Raw genomic sequence first — 8,323 nt, 5'->3', positions numbered from 1 at the left:
TCCTTTATTTTTCGAAAATCTTCAAAAATCTTTTTTCAAAACTTTTCAAAATCTTTTTTCTATTTTCACCTCATATTTTTCAAAATTAATACTAATAATTAATGTTTTGATTCAAAAATTTCAAGTTTGTTACTTTCTTGTTAAGAAAGATTCAAACTTTAAATTTTAAAATCATATCTTTTGATTTCTTGTGAGTCAAGTCATTAATTCTGATTTTAAAAATTAAATATTTTTCAAAATAAATTTCAATCATATCTTTTCAATCATATCTTTTCAAATCATATCATTTTTGAAATCAATTTCAAAATCTTTTCTAACTTCTTATCTTTCCAAAATTGATTTTCAAATCTTTTTCAATTAACTACTTAACTTTTTGTTTGATTTTAAAATTCTTATCTTTTTCAAAACCACCTAACTACTTTTCTCTTTCTAATTTTCGAAAATCATTAACTTCTTTTTCAAAATTCTTTTTAATTAACTAATTATTTTAACTTTTAATTTTATTCCTTTTCTTAATTTTCGAATACTAACTAATTTTTAAAATAAAAATAAAAATAAAAATATTTTTCTTCTCTTTTAGTTAATATTTGAATTCCCTTTCTCTCTCATCTATTTCTAATTATTTTATTTATCTACTAACACTTCTCTTCTACTCATAATTCGAACCCTCTTCTCTTCCCTCTCTGTGTTCGAATTCTTCATCCATTCTCTCTACATCATTCTTCTATTCTTTTCTTCTTCTACTCACATATAGGAATCTCTATACTGTGACATAGAGGATTCCTCTTCTTTTTTGTCCTCTTCTTTTTCATATGAGCAGGAGCAAGGACAAGAACATTCTTGTTGAAGCTGACCCTGAACCTGAAAGGACTCTGAAGAAGAAGCTAAGAGAAGCTAAAGCACAACAATCCAGAGAAAACCTTACAGAGAATCTCGAAAAAGAAGTAATGGCCGAACCCAACAACAATGCAAGGAAGATGCTTGCTGACTTTACTGCACCAAATTCCAACTTCCATGGAAGAAGCATCTCAATCCCTGCCATTGGAGCAAACAATTTTGAGCTAAAGCCTCAATTAGTTTCTTTGATGCAACAGAATTGCAAGTTTTATGGACTTCTATCAGAAGATCCTTTTCAGTTCTTAACTGAATTCTTGCAGATCTGTGATACTATTAAGATCAATGGAGTTGATCCCGAGGTCTATAAGCTTATGCTTTTCCCTTTTGATGTAAGAGACAGTGCTAGAATATGGTTGGACTCTCAACCTAGAGATAGCCTGAACTCTTGGGATAAGCTAGTCACGGCTTTCTTAGCCAAATTCTTTCCTCCTTAAAAGCTGAGCAAGCTTAGAGTGGATGTTCAAACCTTCAGTCAGAAAGAAGGTGAATGCTTCTATGAAGCTTGGGAAAGATACAAGCAACTGACCAAAAAGTGTCCTTCTGACATGCTCTCAGAATGGACCATCCTGGATATATTCTATGATGGTCTGTCTGAATTGTCTAAGATGTCATTGGACCATTCTACAGGTGGATCTATTCACCTGAAGAAAACGCCTGCAAAAGCTTAGGAACTCATTAAAATGGTGGTAAATAACCAGTTCATGTACACCTCTAAGAGGAATCCTGTGAGTAATGGGACGCCTCAGAGGAAGGGAGTTCTTGAAATTGATGCTTTGAATGCCATATTGGCTCAGAACAAAATGTTGACTCAGCAAGTCAATATGATTTCTTAGAGTCTGAATGGTTTGCAAAATGCATCCAACAGTACTAAAGAAGCATCTTCTAAAGAAGAAGCTTATAATCCTGAGAACCCTGCAATGGCAGAGGTGAATTACATGGGTGAAGCCTATGGAAACACCTATAATCCCTCATGGAGAAATTATCCAAATCTCTCATGGAAGGATCAACAAAAGCCTCAACAAGGCTTTAATAATGGTGAAAGAAACAGGTTTAGCAATAGCAAGCCTTTTCTATCATCCTCTAAGCAATAGACAGAGAATTTTGAGCAGAGCCCCTCTAGCTTAGCAAACATAGTCTCTGATGTATCTAAGGCCACTCTAAGTTTTATGAATGAAACAAGGTCCTCTATTAGAAATTTGGAGGTACAAATGGGCCAGCTGAGAGAAAGAGTCACTGAAACTCATCCTAGTACGCTCCCAAGCAATACCGAAGAGAATCCAAAAAGAGAGTGCAAGGCCATAACCTTACTTGGCATGGCCGAACCTAGAGAGGAAGACGAAGACGTGAATCCCAATGAGGAAGACCTCATGAGACGTCCTCTAGACAAAAAGGAGTTCCCATTTGAGCAACCTAAGGAATCTGAGGCTCATCTAGAGACCATAGAGATTCCATTGAACCTACTTCTGCCATTCATGAGCTCTGATGAGTATTCCTCCTCTAAAGAGGATGAAGATATTACTGAAGAGTAAGTTGCTAAGTACCTTGGAGCAATTATGAAGCTGAATGCCAAGTTATTTGGTAATGAGACTTGGGAGGATGAACCCCCTTTGCTCACCAATGAGCTGAATAACTTGATTAGGTAGACATTACCTCAAAAGAAAGAGGATCCCGGAAGGTTCTTAATACCTTGTACCATAGGCACCATGACCTTTGAGAAGGCTCTGTGTGACCTGGGGTCAGGCATAAACCTCATGCCACTCTCTGTCATAGAGAAACTGGGGATCTTTGAGATTCAAGCTGTAAGAATCTCACTAGAGATGACAGACAAATCCATGAAAAAGGCTTATGAACTAGTAGAGGATGTGCTAGTGAAGGTTGAAGGCCTTTACATCCCTGCTAATTTTATAATCCTAGACACTGGGAAGGACGAGGATGAATCTATCATCCTTGGCAGACCTTTCCTAGCCACAGCAAAAGCTGTGATTGATGTTGACAGAGGAGAGTTGGTCCTTCAATTGAATGAGGACTACCTTGTATTCAAGACTCAAGGTTCTCCTTCTGTACACATGGAGAGGAAGCATGAAAAGCTTCTCTCAATATAGAGTCAAACAAAGCCCCCACATTCAAACTCCAAGTTTGGTGTTGGGAAGCCATAACCAAACTCTAAGTTTGGTGTTGAGAGGCCACAACCAAACTCTAAGTTTGGTGTTGAGAGGCCACAACCATGCTCTGATTATCTGTGAGGCTCCATGAGAGCCCACTGTCAAGCTATTGACATTAAAAAAGCGCTTATTGGGAGGCAACCCAATTTTTATTTATCTATGTTATTTTATTTTTCTTTTGGTTGATGATCATGTGGAGTCACAGAAACAACTGCAAAAATCAAAGCAAAATAAAAAACAGCATTAAAAATAGCACACCCTGGAGGAAAAACTTACTGGCGTTTAAACGCCAGTAAGAGTAGAAGAATGGGCGTTAAACGCCTAGTCTGGCACCATTCTGGGCGTTTAACGCCAGAAATGGGCACCAGACTGGCGTTTAACGCCAGAACAGAGTACCAAGTTGGCGTTAAACGCCAGAAACAAGCAACAGCTTGGCATTAAATGCCAGGAAAGGTATAAAAGTTGGCATTTAATGCCAGAAACAGGCAGTAGTCTGGCGTTTAACGCTAGAAACAGCCAGCAGTCTGGCGTTAAATGCCAGAATTACACTCTAAGGGCATTTTGCATGCCTAAATAGAGCAGGGATGAGAAGTCCTTGACCCCTCAGGATCTGTGGACCCCACAGGATCCCCACCAACCTCAACTCATTCTCTCTCTCTCTCTCACACCTTTTCATAACACTCTTCCCCAAATACCCTTCACCAATCACCTCTATATCTCTTCCCCAAAAATCCCACCTACCTCCAAAATTCAAAATCCTTTCCCCCACTCCTATATAAACCCCTCATCCCTCCTTCATTTTCACACATCACAATCACCTTATACCTTTTGGCCGAATTTACTCTCTCCCTCAATCTCATCCATTTTCTTCTTCTTCCCCTTCTTTCTTTCTTCTTTTGCTCGAGGACGAGCAAACCTTTTAAGTTTGGTGTGGTAAAAGCATTGCTTTTTGTTTTTCCATAACCATTTATGGCATCTAAGGCCAGAGAAACCTCTAGAAAGAGGAAAGGGAAGACAAAAGCTTCCACCTCTGAGTCATGAAAGATGGAGAGATTCATCTCAAAGGTCCATCAAGACCACTTCTATGAAGTTGTGGCTAAGAAGAAAGTGATCCCTGAGGTTTCTTTTATGCTCAAGAAGAATGAGTATCCGGAGATCCGACATGAGATCCGAAGAAGAGGTTGGAAAGTTCTCACCAACCCCATTCAACAAGTCAGAATCTTAATGGTTCAAGAGTTCTATGCCAATGCATGGATCAATAGGAACCATGATCAAAGTATGAACTCGAATCCAAAGAATTGGCTTATAATGGCTCGGGAAAAATACTTAGATTTTAGTCTGGAAAATGTAAGATTGGCGTTCAACTTTCCAATAATGCAAGAAAACGTATGCCCCTACACTAAAAGGGTCAACTTTGATCAAAGGTTGGACCAAGTCCTCATGGACATATGTGTGGAAGGAGCTCAATGGAAAAGAGACTCAAGAGGCAAGCCGGTTCAATTGAGAAGACCGGACCTTAAGCCTGTGGCTAGAGGATGGTTGGAGTTCATCCAACGCTCCATCATTCCTACTAGCAACCGATCTGAAGTGACTGTAGATCGGGCCATCATGATCCATAGTATCATGATTTGGGAGGAAGTTGAAGTTCATGAGATCATACCTCTAGAACTCTACAAGGTGGCAGACAAGTCCTCCACATTGGCAAGGTTAGCCTTTCCTTGTCTCATTTGTCACCTATGCAATTTGGCTGGGATTGACATAGAAGGAGACATCCTCATTGAAGAGGACAAGCCCATCACTAAAAAGAGGATGGAGCAAACAAGAGAGCCCACTCATGGACCTCAACAAGAGCATGAGGAAATTCCACATCAAGAAATCCCTGAGATGCCTCAAGGGATGTGTTTCCCTCCACACAACTATTAGGAGTAACTCAACACCTCTTTGGAAGGCTTGAGTTACAACATGAACCAACTAAGGGTGGAGCACCAAGAGCACTCCATCATTTTTCATGAGATTAGAGAAGATCAAAGAGCTATGAGGGAGGAGCAACAAAGGCAAGGAAGAGACATAGAGGAGCTTAGGCATTCCATTGGATCTTTAGGAGGAAGAACTAGCCGTCATCACTAAGGTGGACCCGTTCTTTGATTTCCTTGTTCTTATTTTTCTATTTTTCGAATTTGATCCTTGTTGTTTGTCTATGTTTGTATCTTCATTACATGATCATTAGTGTCTAGTGTCTATTTCTTAAAGCTATGAATAATTCCATGAATCCTTCACCTCTCTTAAATGAAAAATGTGCCTAATTACAAAGGAACAAGAAGTACTTGGATTTCAAATTTTATCTTGAAATTAATTTAATTATTTTGAAGTGGTGGCAATACTTTTTGTTTTTCTGAATGAATGCTTGAACAGTGCATATTTTTTATAGTGAAGTTTATGAATGTTAAAATTATTGGCTCTTGAAAGAATGATGAACAAAGAGAAATGTTGTTGGTAATCTGAAAAATCATGAAATTGATTCTTGAAGTAAGAAAAAGCAGTGAAAAAGAGAAAATAGCGAAAGAAAAAAGAGAAAAAAAAAAGAAAAATGGCGAAAAAGAAAAAGAAAGAAAAAGAAAAAGCAAGCAGAAAAAGCCAGTAGCCCTTTAAACCAAAAGGCAAGGGTAAAGAGGATCCAAGGCTTTGAGCATTAATGGATAGGAGGGCCTAAAGGAATAAAATCCTGGCCTAAGCGGCTTGACGATCGGGTTTCTATCGGTAAAGAAATTCACAAATATAATTGCGTTGTAAGTATAGTTTCTAAACTAACCGAGAATTCTTTCGCACAAAAGTTTTGTTTGTCACTTAAGCAAACCCAATAAAAATAAATATCCGAAGTATTCAAACATCGAGTCGTCTTCTCAAGGAATTACAGGAAAGTATGATTTATTATTGCTTATGAAAAATAATATTTTTGGGTTTTTGAAATAAGGAGCAAGTAGTTTGAATGACAAGAAAAATAAATTAATAATAATAAAATCTCTTGGCAAGGTATGAGAACTGGAAATCCTATCCTAGTTATCCTTATCAGATGTGATGAGAATTGTTTATTGCTCCCACTTAGTCAACCTCTAACTATGAAGGTAAGTCAAGTGGATAAATCAATATGAATCCTCAAATCCTAGTCAATTCCTGTGGAAAGACTAGCCTTAGAGATATCCAAATTAATCAGCAACTCCCAATTTCAACCACTGCTTTATTTTGACAACTCAAGCGTTACCAATTACTTAACCAAAGCCAAAAGGAAAAAATCTAACTTAAAACATCGTTGATAATAAATGATAGAAGAAGTAATAAGTCTGAAATACCTCAAATTGAATTAATAAAGATATCAAATCTGACATAAGGATTCATAAATTAAAGCAATAAAAGGTACATTTAAACCTGAAAATTGAGAAGTCTTTGAGAAGAAGAAATCCTAAATCCTTTAAGATGGAATCCTAATCCTAATCCTAAGAGAGAGGAGAGAACCTCTCTCTCTAAAAACTACATCTAAATTATGAAAAGTGAATTATGAGTCATCTCTCTTCATTCCTCCACTTTACAGCCTTTAATCTGTGTTTTCTGAGCTTGAAACTGGGCCGAAAATAGCCCAGGAATCGCTGGGGACGAAATCTGCCATGCTGATTTTTGTCACTGTGACGCGTCCGCGTGGAGCACGCTTTTGCGTCACCTAACTGTACGGCCACTATGGCAAATTATATATCAAATCGAAGCCCTGGACGTTTTCTTTCCAACGCAACTGAAACCGTCCAATTTGGACCTTTGTAGCTCAAGTTATTATCGATTTAGTGTGAGAGGGTCAGGCTGACAACTTTGCAGTTCCTTCAATTTCTTGTATTCCTTCCACTTTTGCATGCTTCCTTTCCATCCTCTAAGCCATTCCTGCCCTGTAATCTCTGAAATCACTTAACACACATATCACGGCATTGAATGGTATAAAGGGAGGATTAAAATTAATAAAATTAAGGTCAAAGAAATATCTTTTCAATCATAGCACAAATTCTGTGAAGGAATTGTAAAAACCATGCAAATAATATGAATAAGTGTGAGACTAGTGGATAAAATCCACTCAATTAAGCATAAGATGTACCACAAAATAGTGGTTTATCAACCTCCCCACACTTAAATAATAGCATGTCCTTATGCTAAGCTCAAGAGAAGTTATAAAGGAGTGAAGAGGAATGATAGAGAGTATGCAATGCAACCTATCTATGTGAATGCAACTACATGCAAAATGTTTCTACCTACTTGGTTAAAAGTAAATAAGTTCTCCAAGACAAATATGAATCAAATTCCACTAATTCAAATTACACAATAAAAGACAAGTAAACTTGTAAGAAGATAGCTCATGAAAGCAGGGAATATAGAATCAAGCATTGAACCCTCACTAGTAGTGTATATGCACTCTAATCTCTCAAGTGTATAGGGTAATTCACTCCACTCTTCTCTAGTCATGCTTTCTAAAATTTTGTTCTTCATCTAACCAATCAACAAAATATTTAGTATACCAATGCAAACATCATGAGGTCTTTTTAGGGTTGTAATGGGGCTGAGGTAAATGTAAGGATATATGTATGGCCAAGTGAGCTATAATATGAATCTTTGACTAACCTAAGCTTTCACCTAACATACACACACACTCTATGTAATTCTAAAAATCACATGCAACTACCCATAATTCTCACTTTTGTATGATTCCCATACTCATGTACCAAATTTTTTTTATATTTCTTTACTTTTATCACATGTGCATTGATCTTTATTAAAGCTTAACATTGGGGTAATTTTATCCCCTTATTCACTTACTTATTTATTGAATTTTTTTTCTGAAACATAACTTATCAATGCACATGGATTTTCCATTATTTTTTCTATTTTGGTTTTTCATGAGTAGGTTCCCAAATTCCCGATATTCAAATAAATTAGAAACATGATACATTCCCTTATTAACCCATGTTCCCACAGTTTCCCCACACTTAGTTGATGCACAATCTCTATCTTAAGCTAACCAAAGATTTAATTTGGGGTAATTAATTTGTTTTTCTACTTAAGGCTAGTGATGTGGTTATAGAACAGAAGGGGATTAAAAAGCTCAAAGTAGCTAACAAGGGTGACATAAAAGGGTAGGCTTATTTGGGATAAGTGAGCAAAAACAAGTAATGGCCTCAATCATATACAAGCATGTAAATACACTAAATAATGGACATATAGAATGGAACAAA

At 37.0% G+C, this 8,323-nt stretch overlaps 1 non-coding gene across 1 annotated transcript; it reads right to left on the bottom strand.

The window, feature by feature from the left end:
• Positions 1-1,340: 1,340 nt before the first annotated feature.
• Positions 1,341-1,444, bottom strand: LOC130977748 (small nucleolar RNA R71). Its single transcript, XR_009085426.1, has one exon. It is a non-coding gene; the product is annotated as a small nucleolar RNA R71 (small nucleolar RNA).
• Between the last annotated feature and the right edge of the window lie 6,879 nt (positions 1,445-8,323).

The sequence above is a fragment of the Arachis stenosperma genome, chromosome 4, assembly GCF_014773155.1.
Source record: "Arachis stenosperma cultivar V10309 chromosome 4, arast.V10309.gnm1.PFL2, whole genome shotgun sequence".
Taxonomy (NCBI): Eukaryota; Viridiplantae; Streptophyta; class Magnoliopsida; order Fabales; family Fabaceae; genus Arachis; species Arachis stenosperma.
This window is presented reverse-complemented; position numbering and strand designations above follow the sequence as displayed.